Source organism: Sminthopsis crassicaudata, chromosome 1, assembly GCF_048593235.1.
Source record: "Sminthopsis crassicaudata isolate SCR6 chromosome 1, ASM4859323v1, whole genome shotgun sequence".
NCBI classification, from domain to species: Eukaryota; Metazoa; Chordata; class Mammalia; order Dasyuromorphia; family Dasyuridae; genus Sminthopsis; species Sminthopsis crassicaudata.
Window position 1 is genome coordinate 332380493 of NC_133617.1, and position 17240 is coordinate 332397732.

The window sequence follows — 17240 nt, forward strand, 5'->3', positions numbered from 1 at the left end:
AAAAATATTGTTTGGTGACTGACAAGATGTCTTTATTTGTATATGACTTAAGTCCCTGTTTTGCATTTATTTTATCCAAATTACTTAGGCATCTGACATTTTCAACCAAAACTTAAAATATATACTGTGAGTTTTATTTGTTGCAATACACTTAAATTTCAAGGGATAGTTTGGGGCTCAGAAGTTAGGATTTTAAAGTCAATATGTGCATTTCACGTAATAAATAAATAAATACTGAGGAGGGGAAAGGGACCTGTATGTGCCAAAATGTTTGTGGCAGCTCTTTTTGTTGTAGCTAGAAACTGGAAGATGAATGGATGCCCATCAATTGGAGAATGGTTTGGTAAATTATGGTATATGAAGCTTATGGAATATTATTGCTCTGTAAGAAATGACCAGCAGGAGGAATACAGAGAGGCTTGGAGAGACTTAAATCAACTGATGCTGAGTGAAATGAGCAGAACCATAAGATCACTGTACATTTCAACAACAATACTCTATGAAGATATATTCTGATGGAAGTGGAAATCTTCAACATAACAAAGATCCAACTCACTTCCAGTTGATCAATAATGGACAGAAATAATTACACCCAGAAAAGGAACACTGGGAAGTGAATGTAAATTGTTAACATTACTGTCTATCTACCCAGGTTACTTACACCCTCGGAATCTAATACTTAATGTGCAACAAAAAAAATAAATGGTATTTACACACATATATTGAATCTAGGTTATATTGTAACACATGTAAAATGTATGGGATTGCCTGTCATCAAGGGGAGGGAGGAGAGGGCGGGAGGGGATAATGTGGAAAAATGAATAGAAGAGATAATGTTATAAAAATAATTACTCATGCATATATACTGTCAAAAATTATAAATAAAATTTAAAAATAAATGAATTCACATGTAAATCCATCTGGTCCTGGGGATTTTTTTCTTCGGGAGTTGGTTAATAGCTTGTTCTATATCTTTTTTCTGAGATGGGACTATTTAGACTATTTACTTCTTCCTCTGTTAATCTGGGCAAGCTATATTTTTGAAGGTATTTTTCCATTTCATTTAAGTTATCGAATTTATTGACATAAAGTTGAGCAAAGTAGCTCTTAACTATTGTTCTAATTTCCTCTTCATTTGTGGTGAGTTCTCCCTTTTCATTTTCAAGACTAACAATTTGCTTTTTCCATTTCCTTTATTTAATCAAGTTTACTAAGGGTTTGTCTATTTTGTTGGTTTTTTCATAGAACCAACTCTTAGTTTTATTAATTAATTCAATATTTTTTTTTTTTACTTTCAATTTTATTAATCTCACCTTTTATTTTTAGAATTTCAAGTTTCGTGTTTGTCTGGGGGTTTTTAATTTGTTCCTTTTCTAGCAATTTTAGTTGTAAGCCCAATTTGTTGACCCTCTCTTTCTCTATTTTATGCAAGTAGGCCTGTAGAGATATAAAACTTTCCCTTATTACTGCTTTGGATGTATCCCACACATCTTGGTATGATGTCTCATTATTGTCATTTTCTTGGGTGAAGTTATTTTATTATGTCTATGATTTGCTGTTTTAACCAATCATTCTTTAGTATAAGATTATTTAGTTTCCAGTTATTTTGTGGTCTATTTTCCCCTGGCTTTTTATTAAATGTAATTTTCATTTCATTGTGGTCTGAAAAGGATGCATTTACTATTTCTGCCTTACTGCATTTGATTTTGAGGTTTTTGTGCCCTAGTATATGATCAATTTTTGTATAAGTTCAATGAATTGCTGAGAAGAAAGTATACTCCTTTCTGTCTCCATTTAGCTTTAGCCAAAGATCTATCATATCAAACTTTTCTAGTATTCTATTTACCTCTTTGACTTCTTTCTTATTTATTCTGTGGTTTGATTTATCTAATTCTGAGAGTGCAAGGTTGGGATCTCCCACTATTATAGTTTTGCTGTCTATTTCTTCTTGCAGCTCTCTTAATTTCTCTTTTAAAAATTGTGTGTATACTTGGTGTGTATATGTTTAATATTGATACAATTTCATTATCTATGCCACCTTTTAGTAAGATGTAATGTCCTTTCTTATCTCTTTTAATTAGATCAATTTTTGTTTTTGCTTGATCTGAGATGAGGATGGCTACCCCTGCTTTTTTGGCTTGCTCTGAGGCACAGTAGATTCTGCTCCATCCTTTTACTTTTATTCTGAATGTATTAAAAAACCTGTTTCAGGTTTTTTTTTCTGTAAACAACATATTGTAGGATTCTGGCTTTCAATCCATTCTGCTAATTGCTTCCTCTTTTTTTGAATTTTTTGTTCATTTTGTCAGAGCAGGACTCAAAGAAAACAAATTGGTAAGAGAAACAATAGGTCTGTTTGGGGGGGGGGGAGTGGCGCTGGATGGTGTTAACGAGTTTCCTCTACAGACTGGGGGGAGGGCAGCAGCAAGCCACTAACAGGACAGAGATGTCTGCACTGTGTCTGTGCTCTGAGGCTCTGAGAACATGCTGAGTCACTCCAGGTGGGGGTGGGGTTGGCCGGGTTCCAAGTGATGCTGGCTTTCTGGGGTTTTATTCTTTACCTCTAGTGTTTACACCCTCTCTGCTCCTCCTGGCTTGCTGCCAAGAGGGTGTATCCACACTCTGGTAAAAGTCTTTTCGCAGAAACGGAAGAGATCTTACCCCTGCCCCCTCTGGTCTGGCTGTGTGAGCTGCCTGTTTCATTCTGGTTACCTGCCCTCAGTCTGGGCCCAGTCTGTTCAACCCTCCCCCGAGCAAACACAGACCTTCTCTGGTGAATTTCAAGGCTGTCTTCTGTTGGTGATTATTTGTGGGTTTCTTTTGCAGTCAAGCATTAACTCCAAGTCTTGTCATGGAGTAAGTCCTGAGAGAAAATGTGGAGCTCAAGCAGCTGTCTGCCTCCCCGCCGCCATCTTGGCCGGAAGTCCCTCTTTCTCCTGGATCACTTTCCAAAAGACATTGATGAATTATTTTAAATGAGTATTTTCCCCTCTGTTTCTAGAATATCAAGGCTTTTTTTTTTTTTTTTTTTTTTTTTTTTTTTTTCCCTGCATGTTCTCTTGAAGAATGCTATCCAGGTTATCTTTTTTGGTTATGGCCTTCAGGTAGAGTAATACTTTTTAAAGTGTCTCTTCTGGATTTATTTCCCAGGTCAACTGTTTTCCTAATGATGTACTTCATATTTTCTTCCATTTTTGACTTATTTGTCATGTCTCATAGGGTCAGGAGCTTCTATTTGGCCTGTTCTAGCTTTGAATGTGGGATTTTCTTCAGTTAGGTTTTGAATCTTTTTTTTTTCCCCCAATTGGTAAATTCTACTTTTGAAGGTTTTTCTCCAATGGATTTTTAAAATTATTTGGTCAATTGTACCTTTTAAGGTGTAGCCTTCCTTTTCCAAATCGTTAATTCTGTCTCTTGCGTACCTCTTATTTTTTCTCATTTTTCTTCTTTCTCTCTTATTTGCCTTTTAAAGTTTTTTGAGCACTTCCAAGAATCCTCTTTGGGCTTGAGACAACTTCATAGCATTCCTTGATATTCCCTCTTTGAACATTTTGTCCAAATCTGAGTTAATGTTTGGTCATTCCTGTAACCATCGTATCTTTCTATGGTCAAGGTTCTTTTCTATTTCTTGATCATTTTCTTTTCTTTTCTATTGGTATTTCCTCCTTTTTTAAAAACTTTTATGTTCAAGCTCTGTTCCTGAGATAAAGCACCATGATTCAAAGCTTTCTTGCAGCTCTGAGCCTTGATTTTGAGCACAGGGGGTTCCTGTGTTTCAGGGGGTAGGTTCGACTGCTCTTTTCAAGAAACAAGCTGTTTTCCCAAAGTTTGCCTTTAAGTTGAGACTAGAAGTTGCCCCACTAATCCACTCTTCTACTGAGCCAGGATCCAGTGTCTCAGTTGCTGATTTGCTATAATTAAGACTCTTCTTACCAGCTTTTCCAGAGTCTGTCTGAGCTGGGCTGAACACCGTTTTGCATTCCAGTGATACTGAACTTTCTTGAAGGTTTTTCCAATCTATCTTGAGTTGGAGAGTGGTTTCATTCTGTCAGACTGTGATCAGAGACTTGGTTTCATATTGTTTTTGAGGGAAACAGAACTTGAGCAGCTTCCTAGCTTCACTCGACCACCTTGGCTCCATCCCAGAAGCACAAGTTATAAAAATTATATATAAAAATGAAATGGAAAACCAAACAACGCTATGGTGCCATTCTGACAAAAAAATATTAGATTTTTTAAAAAAGAAAATAAAAGTTCTGTGTTCATTCAGAAGAATCCAACAAAAGACCAGGGATAAAAAGCTTTTATTTACTGTAAATGTATGATTCCCCATCTATATTTGACAGAAGTGTAAAATACATTTTGGAATTTTTAGAGGAAAGTATTTACAATAGTTATTACCACAGTAAAATTATAAGAAATATAAAATTATCAAAGAATACTTCTAAATGATGGACATCAAACGCCCTCATGACAAAACAACATAAGAAAGGTTCTATAGCAAATCATTGGCAGATTACAAAGCTGTTATCCAGTTGTGAAATATAATAGAACACATCAATGTCATATAACACAAAAATGAAAAAAAAAAAGAATGTCATGGAATAGAATCTGGAAAAGGAACGTATCGCTTAAAAAAATTAAGTCCTTTTAATCAGCAATTGAAGGTGTGAGAATAATGTTTAATGACATATGGTGTTGTTGCAAAGAACAAATGAATTAATATCAATAAAATATTATAGATATATATTAAGTAAAGCAATTATAAGAGTAAAATCATTAGGAAGAATAAAAGAAGGAGGAGAGGGGGAGGAGGAGTAGGTGGAAAAGGAGGAGAAAAAGGAGAAGGAGGAGGAAGAGAAAATGGAGAAAAAGATCTGGTCCTTTATGTGTCTGCTGTTGGACCTGGGATCAGAAATACCTGAAATCAGATTGGACCTGAGAAACTTATTAGCTGTGTGATTCAGCCAAATCACTTAATTTGACTGTCTCAGCTTTCTAATCTAGGAAATATGTATAATAATAGTACCTCCCTCCTATCACTAGGATCAAATGAGATAATAATAGTGATTGGCATATGGTAAGCAGTATATAAATGTTTTTTTTTTATTTTTGTGATTTTGTAATTGGGATTAAGTGACATGCCCAGGGCCTCAATAAGTGTTAAGTGTCTGTGGCTGGATTTGTCTTCTGGTCCTACAGATTTCAAAGTCTATAACCACTTCATCATCTAGATGCCACAATGTTTACAATTATTATTAGACTCTTCCAAATACAGTGACTCTTCCAAATATTTGTCTCTGTAAGTGATGAACTTTTGTAGTCTGAAATGATTGGTTACACTGTTTTTTACAAAGCTCATTGCATAGTACACATTGATTATTAGGTCTAGACTCCTTGAATATAATTCCTGTTATTTATTGTAGAAATGATCTGGTTCTGAATTATAGCCCAGCCATTTCAAACTCAACCATTTCATTAAAGAAATCTTTATGATTCTGCCATTTGTTCCAAACTTTTTTATAGAATTAAGATTGCCTGATTTCTTGTGAATGTTGACATTTAGGGTTCTTTAATTCTATTCTTAGATTTCAATGGTGTTATTTTCTCAATTTTGAGATATACCATTTCCTATAATATTCATCAAGTCATATTCTAGGTACCTGTTGTCACCTTTTAAAATTGACTGATATGATGAAATCCATTCTTTTCCATATGTAGTTTCAAACATTATTCCATATATATTTCAAAAGCCTTTTCACCTGTATACTTTGTGGTCTGAGACATATTTTTTTTTTTTTCACATTGGCAAAAATTTGAGTCATTTATACCTTAAACAAGGAAAAAAGAATAAAAGAAACAACTATCCATTTCTATTTGATGTCCATAGGATATAAGAACAAATGATAATTATATTAATATTTGGCTTATTTATACACATAATAGATTAATATTGAAATATAATATCAGGAAACCAAAAGTTCTTTATACCTTATAAATATATACTTTAGGATTCACATCTAACTACTGCAAAATTCTGTTTAAGTTTAGTACACAAATCATGGTGGGATCTGTGATTTTATCAGAAGGGTTTCTAGCCCTCCACTTCTAAGATTAGAGTTCATCTGGGACTAAGTTTGTAGTTCCTATAGAGTTGCCTTAAGAAAATGGAGCTTAAATGACTGAAGTACAGAATTCATATGAAAAATTCAAAATGCACTCTATAAAGATTATACAAATCCCTTACTAACATTGCTTCAAGCTTATTCCTCCAACCAATATTATTAGTCACTTTGAAATAAGCAATGTATAAGCATACTTCAAATAATTCACTGATATGAATAAAGTAAACCAGTAGATGTGGTAGTATCTTTAAAGAGTTGAGTAATTTAGTTTATGTTGCAGTTTATTCAAGAAGTTCTATATTTAGATGTGAATGCACAGAATTATTTTTTGCTTTTCAATTTGTTTCTTTAGAAATAGAAAATGGTATTTCATTGTATAAAAATAAAATTCAATAAAGTATATCTATATTTAAAAAATTAAGCAAAATTGCAAGAATTTTATTTATGGATTATTTTTCTTAGAAAATTTAGAGATAGGATACCAGCAATGCTTTTCTAGTTAAAAATACAAATTGCTAAAAAAAGTTTCCATAAATTTTAATTCATCAAAATATATTGAGGAATAAATTAGTTGGATATGATATTCATGCATTCTACAAACATGTGTAAAACTTTTACTGGGTTTAATGTAATGTAGCAAGAGTTGACATTACTATTCTTTTACTTCAAGCAGTTTAAAGTCCAATAATTATACCAATGTCAGTATTCATGTTTCTCTTTACCTAATCTTTAGGAAGAAACAACTCTTATATTGCAGAAACTTTTCAGCAAAAAAGAGCAACTTGAATTTTTTTCCTTCATGTTATGGACTTTTTAAAATTAGACCAAATATAACAGAAAATGGGACATTACTAGGCCATTATAAGTGTTTCACTTCAAAATCTATTTTGTACTCTTGAACATATCCCATAACCTTCTTTGAACATCATTTTTCTACATGTAAAAATAATAATGCTTAACAATAATAAATAACTTTAACATTTATAAATTATTCATTTGGATTCTTAGAGTTTTGTGATCAGATCATTTGCCATATCATATAGAAAATCTTTTTTTCATTCAGTAACTTCAGCATACTTAAATCTAGCTGTTAGTGTTCTTTCCCACCTAAAATAGAGATTAAATTGCAAATTAATAATCTGTTCAAATAATCAAGTTTGCCCTCCTCCAAGGAGAATGTAAGCTTCTACTTTTAATTTATTATTGATTAATAGATAAAAAACAGTCCTTGTCTTGACAAAAACTGAAAACCTTGGGGTTGGGTGGGGAGGGAGTATGTAGAGAAGTGGGGGGAGGAAACCACAATAAAGTGAAGAAGTAGTCAAGGGTATGATGGGCTGAGCCAATTTGATAAAACTTGTGCCCTGGGTACTTTCTCACAAGGATCTCAGAAAAAGAAATAGAAGACTGTACTGTTGCCTCGTAAAACTTTTTCAAGACAGGTGGAGAGAAGAGAGAGGAGCCAAGGGCTGATTTGGATTTTTAAAACCTAGTATAGTATCTTCTAAATGATAGATTAAAAAGAGTGATATTTGCCACAATTCAAGAGTTATCTTGATTTTTTTTAATTGAAGATACACATGTAGCAGAGAGATTTTCCTAAATCCCAGAGCAAACATGAAAAAGCAGCTAGAAACAGATATGGTACAGTAGATAAAACATTGGATCTGTAATCATGAAGGTAAATTGAGAAAATATTTCTAAAATGTTCACAAATCTTAAAGAGCTATATAATTTTATTTTTTCATTTTTATTTTCCTAGTTATATGTAAAACAACATTTTTGTTATACGGGTGCATTCTTTATTTTTACATGTTTCCATGTGAATCATTTTAGGAGGGTTGGTGGCCTTGGGTCAAGGTTGCCTGGCAGACAATTCATTCTCGAAGCCAACTAGTAGAAAAAAATGCATGAGGGAAGTGGTAGAGGGAGAATCCTGACCAACACACACAATACCCACCATAGATGCAAAACATTTGAAAATACAAGTTACAGGACCAAATACACCCTAAGGCCAATTGTCCTCTCTTCCTGATTCCCCAACCACAATACCATAGGGCAAAACTGCCATATCTTTTGGGGTGGGAGCAGCTGGTAAGAGCAGTCAATTAGAGCTGTCTAAGGAAAGAAGGTAGCCCCATCTTCAGGGGGAAATGGAGGGATTCTCATTCAAAATCCCCAGTGGGTTAAGCTTCAACCTCATCGACATTGAGATGGAATTGGGAAACCCAGTACTGGATGGGGAGAGCAGGAAGGATGGGTGACGAAATTGGTCTATTTCATAATGGCTCTGGCTGTTCCATCTTTTTTTTTTTTTTTTTTTAATCTAAACCATGCTTCTCCTCTCTGCTCTCCTGCTGTATGAAAGGTTAAAAAAAAAGCAGTCATTAAGGAGGTTCCCTTGGGTCTTCAGAACTCCAGTTTTTTCATGCTTTTTTTTTTTTTTTTTTTTTTCTGAGTTGGGGATGACGTTCCTTCTTTTTATCCACTGTGTAGAGTTGTGATTACAGACAGTGATTGGAGATCAAACAGCACACCTGTTTCCCCCAGAAGGTGTAACAAAATGAGGGAAAATCTAGAAAATGAGTTGTAGGGGAGATGTGTGTGTGTAATGTGTGTGGGTGTGAAGAGGTAGCCCTATTAGGGGACCACAGGAGGACTGCTTACAGTAACTCCATCTAAGCCCACAGGGAGGCTGCAAGGTGACCAGAGTCCTGTGCTGTGTAGCCATGGCCACTCCTCCTGGTAAATGGTCTATTTGCTCAGAGCTCAGAGGGCCTGGGATTACTCCCTTCTTGATAACAGGGACTTCTTGGTTTTCTGCATCTCTACCCCCAGGAGTTGGTAAAGTACATTGGGCACAGCAGGCATCTAATAAAAGTATGTTGGATGGAATTGAATTGGACCTCTGTGATAGCAGAGAGTAAGTATTTACAGGATTTGGTTGTCAGAGGAACCCCTCCCCCAGTGTCTGGCATTCTGAGCCTTCATTCCCTGTCTTGTGTATCTTGGCTCTGGTCCAGGAGTTGTGACTTCTGCATGCCAAGGGCCTCTTTGCAGGACCTTTGGCCTGTGTGTACTGGGGAGAGGATAGAGAAAATTGACTTAGCCTAAGGTCAGTTTATTAACTCATGGGTCAGTAGCCTTGGACCAAGGCTGTCTAGCAGGCTACCCAATTGCTGCCTGAGACACAATACTCTTAGGCCCACATGTAGTAAGAGTTTGTGAGGAGGTGGTGGATAGCGAGTTCCAGCCATCCCAAGTACCTAGCCCTGCTTCCAACACAGTCTGGGATCCTGCCCATGCCTAGGTTCCCAACTTCTGCTCCATCACTGGATAAGAATGCTTTTGACTCTTGGTGTTGGCCTTAGCTTGTGCCCACCTCTGGTGCTTGATTGCACTCTGTTCCTTGGGCCCTGCCAGCACTGTGATAGCAGGACCTCTTTGGGTTTCAGCATCCTCAGAGTTCATGGTGGCCAATCCCAAATTCAGCAGCAAGGCCAAGGTAGGAGCTGCTGGAATTCTATCTTTCCAGAAATCAGCAGGAGTCAGGATCACTAAATGTCTTTATTCTAGATCTTTACCGTCACCTCCAACGCCAGGTCACAAGTGCAAGTGAGCGTGAGTTCCACCACCCAAGTTTCCCTTACTCCTCCCACACAAGTCACTTCCCTCTCTTTGTCCCACCAATCAAGTCAGCACAGAACAGCTGGGGAGGGTCAACCTTAAACAAGTTAATAGGGAACCGTCCAATTGGCAATTAGTCTCACATGCTTCATTATCCAAGTGCATTGCTCAGTTCTAGCCCTTTACATCTCCCGCTTTCTTTTGTTTTAGACCACAGGAGGTCGCGCCATCCCTGACTTTTCAGGGAGATGAGAACCCCAAAAAGGAGGTGATCACGCCCCCCCCCTGACTTCTCAGGAGGGGAGATGAAAGCACTAAAAAGGAGATAATCACACCCTCCCTGACATCTCAGGAAGGGAGATGAAAAGCACCAAAGAGAAGTGGGGATTTGCTGGCGGGTTTCTGGATTGAAGGGCCTTATTAGAGAAAAGTATGCACAAACCCATCAGCATGGGAGTTATTACACAAGCACATAGCAATAACGCAGAGGCTATTAGTGGTGACTCTCCCCACAGTCAGCGCAGACTCGATGTGGTGTAACAAACAGGAATTGTACATGCAAGTAGTGATATAACAAACAATATAAATCAACATGGTATTGTAAGAGATTTCCAGAAGTCCTAGAAGGAGGGTATGTAAACACCAGACACACATACCCCTTCTTCAGCAACCAAGAGATAGTCCAAAACCAATCTATTGTCCATTGCTTCACTGTTAGGGTATCCAATGATCCCCACAAGTTTTTGAAATCCCACATCAGTCTTTTTATATGTTAGGGAATCCAATGATCCCCACAAGTTTTTGAAGTCCCACATCAGTCTTTTTATGTTAGGGAATCCAATGATCCCCACAAGTTTTTGAAGTCCAGCAACAGTCTTATGATGCCTCAGAGAATCCAATGATTCCTGAGGACTTTCAGTCCTACGATAGTCTTATGATGTCTCAGAGAATCCAATGATTCCTGAGGATTTCAGTCCTACAATAGTCTTATGATGTCTCAGAGAATCCAATGATTCCTGAGGATTTTCAAGTCCAACAGTTTTTGATGTCCATGGGTCAAACGCCATAACTGCCAGGTTCTTTCAGTGGTGGGCACAGTCAGCAACGGAACCACCCGATGTTTCTTGGGCCTTCTCCTTCGTTTCAAGGGTCTGCTCTGTCTCTCTCCGATGGACAAGGCGAATACGGCTCGTTGGCACCCATCTGATTCCTTCTCCATCTGTAGAGATACAAGCAAACCCTCTCCCCCAAGCAGTTAACCTATCTGGTCTCTTCCATTCACCACTTTCTGGGTCTCTCCACATCACTTGGCGATTATTTAAAGACAGTGGAGCTGCTCGCACTGGACTCTGCCCTTCCAGTGAGTTATAAAACCTGTCTGCTGGAACCAGTGCATCTTTGTCAAAAATTAAAAAATTAATGGTATAGAGAACTAAATTTAGAAGTTCTCTAGGGTTACCCGTGGCTCCCCCTTTCTTTTGTTTTTGGAGGAGTGTCTTAATATCTCTGTTTCTTCTCTCTACTATTGCCTGCCCTTGAGGATTAAAGGGTATGCCCGTGGTATGTAAAATCTTATACTGTGCACAAAAGTGTGTAAAATGTTTAGATGTATATGCAGGTCCATTGTCTGTTTTTATTGCTTGTGGAACACCCATAATTGCAAATGCTTGTATAAAGAATTCAGTTACCACTCGGGCTGTCTCTTTTGCTGCTGGTATTGCAAATGTGAATCCTGAAAAGGTGTCTACCACGACATGGATAAAAGATAGACGACCAAAAGATTTATAATGGGTCACATCCATTTGCCAAATTTCATTAGGTCTCAAACCACGAGGGTTCTTCCCTGGAGGGAGTGTGGGAGCATGGAAAGGAAGGCAAGCTGTACAGGCTTTTACTATGCTCCTAGCTTCTTCTCTTGTTATTCCAAACTGCAAACGTAAAGCTCGGGCAGCCTGATGATATTTAGGATAGACTCTTGTGCTTCTTGAAATAAAGGAGTACTGGCCAGCATGGTTAGAAGGCTATCTGCCTTTGAATTACCATCAAAAATAGGACCTGGAAGTCCACTATGGGAGTGGACATGCAAAATATAAATCTTACCTGGATGCTTTCTCACTTGCTCTTGAAGCTCTTTAAAGAGCTGATATATATTGGAGGCTACAAATTTTATTTGGGCTGTGGCAATTCTTTGTACCACACCTACTGAATAGGCTGAATCAGATATTATATTTATGTCTCCCGGATAATAAGGAAGAGCTAGAATGATTGCATACAATTCATTCTGCTGAGTGGACTGAAAAGGAGTTCTGATTACTTTCTTTATAGTTAAGTCACGAGAATACACAGCTCAAATATTATTTGGATGCATCTGTAAAGATAGTTGGTCCTTTAAGAGGAACTTTAGAAACCTTTTCTTCAAGAATCCATTGCCAATTATGTAGCAGTCTGGTTCTCTTTAATGGAGACCCATGTGCAAAATTTGGAGCCATGGTTAATAAAATTTGCCACTCTGGGATGGTTTCGCAGCATACATTAACTTGTGCATTAGTATAAAAGGTGTATATCTTGTCAGGTCTTGTCACAGATAATTGTACTGCTCGTTTAATGGCCTTTAATAAAATTCTAGCCACAAGCACTGGGTAAGGAATAAGGCTTTGTTCTGGTTGTGCTGGGAGGTTCACCCACTCTATCACACTGTCTCCTTGATGAAGGACTGCTGTGGGGGCCTCTTGTGTAGCAAAAACTGATATTTCCAAGGGTTTTTGAGTGACTCTTTCAACCACATTGGATAAAGCCAGTTCGACTTGTCTCAAAGCCTCTTGAGCTTCTTTTGTAAGCTGGCATGTTGAATTTAAAGCACTGTCTCCCCTTAAAATGTCATATAATGGTTGCAATTGACAGATAGTCAAGCCTAGCATGGGACGCATCCATTGGATATCTCCTATCAATTTCTGGAAGTCATTTAAGGTGTTTAGCTTCTCTGTTCTTAAGGAGAGATTTTGTACTGTAACACCTTAGGATATACTTCATATCCTAAATATTGAAAAGGAGCATGTCTTTGAATCTTTTCTGAAGCTATGTGCAATTTATAATTCCTTAGTATTTCTATGGTTTTTTTGTAGACATGCTTCTAACATTTGTTCCTCAGGTGCACATCCCAATATATCATCCATGTAATGTAATAATATTACTTTTGGAAATGCTTTTCTTACTGGACTAAGAGCAGCAGCAACATACATTTGACACATAGTAGGGCTGTTTTTCATTCCCTGTGGCAAAACTGTCCATTCATATCTTTTATAAGGCTCAGCTAAGTTAATGCTGGGCACTGAAAAGGCAAATCTTTTCATATCCTCCTTATCTAGAGGGATAGAATAGAAACAATCCTTAATGTCTATAACCCACAGAGGCCATTCTCTAGGCAACTGAGTAGGAGATGGAAGTCCAGGTTGAAGAGTTCCTATAGTTTCAATCTGTTCATTTACCTTTCTTAAATCAGTCAACATTCTCCATTTTCCAGATTTCTTTTTTACAACAAATACTAGGGAATTCCAAGGACTTAGAGAAGGTTGTAAGTGTCCTTGGTCAAGTTGTTCCTGTACTATATCTAGTAAGGCCTGAATTTTATTGTTATCTAAGGGCCACTGTTCTATCCACACTGGTGTATCAGTTTTCCACTGGATAGGAACAGGTGAAAGTGTTGGCAGGCCTTCAACAGCAGCCCTGCCTAAAAAACCGAAGTACTCATTTTTAACCCTAATTGTTGTAAAATGTCTCTTCCCCACAGATTGATGGGGATTTTTTCAACTAAAAAAGGAGTAAAAACTCCTGTTTCACCTTCAAATACCCATCTTAAAGGGGTAGCACTAACTTCAGCTGCTATTGATCCTCCTCCCCCAGACATGTAGGTGTCTGACTTTTTCTTTGGCCAGTGACTGGGCCAGTTGGCACCTCTAATGACTGTGCGATCTGTCCACCAGTCCTTCTAATGCTATGCCATTTATATAGATGGTGAGCATAGGTCAGTCAGCTGTCACAGCTGCTGTCTAGTATATTCCTGGGTTTTTCTGCTTGGAGTCCGAACATGGGTGACTGTCACCAGGTTGCTTATTAGGAGTCTGTATCAATAAACCTGATACTACTACTTCCCTTGGTTGATAAGTCACACATTGTCTCCCTGTGTTAGTGACTGGGATATTATCTACACATTCCCCAGTTTCCCACATCAGTGTATGAATGAACACTGTCTTGTAAGTACTCTCAGGAGGTGAAATGGTCAAGCCTAATGTGCCTGGAGGCAAGGGATCCATAGATTGGAGAGGAACAGATTTCACCTCTCCAGGGGGTATCTCAATTGTCCCAGCAGCATACAACTCTATTCTCCCTAATTGTAGTCCCTTTCTCCCATCATGTTGCTTCCTGTCTGACTGATTGTGTAATCCCTTTCTCCCCTCAGATGGCTTCCTGGCTGATTGGTCATGTCTGGGTATTGGACTTGGAGGCACTCTCTGGGTGTGGCATCGGCTGCCATCATGCCCCAAGTGTTTTTTGCCTGGGGCCCTGGAGCTGGACCCCTCATCCCGTTTCCCTGAATCAGTCTACACTCTGAGGCCCAATGGAGTCCTCTGTTGCATTTTAGACATGGGGTTTTGGGTCTTGTTCTCCCAGCCTGTCTTCTCACTCTGTCTCTATGCCAACATTGAGCTTTCAAATAGCCTACTTTACCACATTGAAAGCATTGGCGAGTCTCTCTGGAAACCCCTTGCCAAAAGGGATCCTGTCTCCCCATGTTGGGATCTTGGGAAGTCTGCATCATAGCCTGGCTATAAAAGGTATTTGTGCCCATTGTGGCACAGTGTCTTATGATCTCCTCTAAAGGAGCATCCTTACGTAGTCCTAATATAATCCTTCTACAAACCTCATTGGCATTGTCTCTAGCAAGTTGCCTCACCAAAGTGTCTGTTACTTCATTTTCACCATTAGTCTGTATGACAGCTGTCTGCAAATGTGCCACAAAATCAGCAAAAGGTTCATTTGGTCCCTGTACAATTTTTGTGTAGGTCTCACCCTTGTAGTTTTTACTGGGGAGAGAAGCCCATGCTTTGATAGCAGCAGCAGAAATTTGCTCAAATGCTGTTATGGAGTAATTAATCTGTACCGAAGCGTCTGCATAAGAACCTACACCTATTAGTAGGTCATAGGTGATGGAAGTATTAGCTGCACTTTGACTATTTTGTTGGGCTTGAATTCTACAGAGCTCAGTAAATTCAGAAAACTACAACAAATTTTGTCCAGGTTCTAAGCACACTTTTGCAATGACTTTCCAGTCACTAGGGGTTAAGGTTTCATAAGCCAAATTGTGTATTAACATCTTAACATAATCTGATGTAGCCCCAAAGACAGTGCAAGATTTTTTCAGGTTTTTAAGGACATCCATATTAAAAGGAGCATATCTTCTACTCTCTTGACCTGCAGAATTATACTGTTGAATCACGGGAAAAATTTGAAGTTTGAAATCATTATCTACTTCTTTTCCATTTTCAATTGCTTCAATAAGCCCTCTTTCTAATCTAGTTACAGGAGTGGGCAGTTGTTGGGAGGGGGGGCTCTGTGTGGGAGGAGGGGGGGCGCTGATGATGTCACCGCCCCTCCCACTACTCCTCCTCCCTCTGTCCCTGAAGGTGGAGTGGATGTGGGCTGATCAATAATCTGCTCTCTAGGTGGGGTTGAAATTTCTTCCAGACAATCAGAGTCTACACACTCAGATTCCTCATTCAAATCCCCTTGCCCTCTGGCAATGTCCTGAGTTTGCCTATCTTCTATCTTTTGTTCCTCACCCTTCCTTCTCTGTGCCTTTTTAGAACTCTTCCTTCTTCTAAACTCTTCTCCATAGCTTAAGTCTAATAGAATCAAGTTGTATAGATAAAATACCTCTGGGAAAATTTGACAAATCCCATTTTTTGAGTAAAATTCTTTCATTTCAAGTCCCACTAGCTTCCATTTATCTATAAGTAGTTTTTCTTCATTTAAGAACCAAGGGGACGTGCTTATCAATGAGTGTAAGAGATTATTCATTTGTGGGATGGGAACAAGTAAACTTTTCTCATCAATTATCTTAATTATATCCTCTGTAGCATTGCTAGATGAGGCAGGGGCTGGGGTTGGAGCAGGGTCAGCTGAGGCCCAGGATTTACCTAACATCTGCCCCATCTCAGTTACTAGAGATTGCTGATTTAGTCCTTAACAGGGTAAGTTCCTTATTTCTATTAGAATACTCACCTAATCTCCTGGTCACTGGAGGACTTCGGTGGAAGTAAGGTGCCAGCCACACGTTGGATGCCAAATGCTGGAACTCTATCTTTCCAGAAATCAGCAGGAGTCAGGATCACTAAATGTCTTTATTCTAGATCTTTACCGTCACGTCCAATGCCAGGTCACGAGTGCAAGTGAGCATGAGTTCCACCACCCAAGTTTCTCTTACTCCTCCCACACAAGTCACTTCCCTCTCTTTGTCCCACCAATCAAGTCAGCACAGAACAGCTGGGGAGGGTCAACCTTAAACAAGTTAATAGGGAACTGTCCAATTGGCAATTAGTCTCACATGCTTCATTATCCAAGTGCATTGCTCAGTTCTAGCCCTTTACAAGGAGCAACCTGTTCATCACTTCTGTGATAGTCATTATCCTCTTTTTGTTTTTCTTCTCAAGTTTCTTTGTTGGAATTGTCATCTGCTTTTGTTTCACCATACTGATGTGAGTCTTAAGTGCTACTTAGCAGCAAGTCTCCCCGTTGATGTCTCCAGGCACCTCCATGCCTAATTTGTGATAGAATTTTCTCTTTTTCCTTATTTCCGCTTCTTGGAGATGTGGTACCAATTTGTAAACAATATCTTGCCTTGTCCTCTCATGACCAATGTATTGCAGTGGATGATTCTGATGAATAACAATTCTACAAGTAGGACAAGTGTTATTTTCTTCCAAATACTTTACCAGGCCACTTTTACAGAAGGTATACAAACACTACATTACAGTTGTAGCATCAATTAGGTATCCATTGCACAGGTGACATGTGATATGGGCATTTATGTCTCAAAGCTTAATCTTTCTGGTCAACATCTTTGGTGTCTCTTCTAGAGTTTTTGTTGTTTTCAGTTTGTCTTCTCATTGAGTTTTTATGCTACTGGCTTTACTCTGTTATCCCAGGTAGTCTGTCTTAGTTTGTATTCTGGCTCTTAACCCTTGCTCCTTTCTTTAGTCCCTTGTTTATTTTCCATTTTCTAACAGACAGACTGGAATCTCATGTTACATTTTGGAAACTTTAAAAACTAGTCTTCATTTTACTTGTAAAAATACTGATGACAGTGTACCACTTCCCTTAGCTTTGTGATATTTTGTGCAGTTTCCCAAGCTGTAAGTCGCAGATCAGCAGGGCCACACAGGGAGGGGTGAGGGTGAGGGGGCGCTGCTCCCTCCGGGTCCCCCCCTACTT

The 17240-nt window shown here is 38.4% G+C and overlaps 1 pseudogene; it reads right to left on the reverse strand.

Annotated features, from left to right (window-relative positions):
* Positions 1-16361: 16361 nt before the first annotated feature.
* LOC141549901 (polycomb group RING finger protein 3 pseudogene) lies at positions 16362-16867 on the reverse strand (annotated as a pseudogene).
* Positions 16868-17240: the final 373 nt, after the last annotated feature.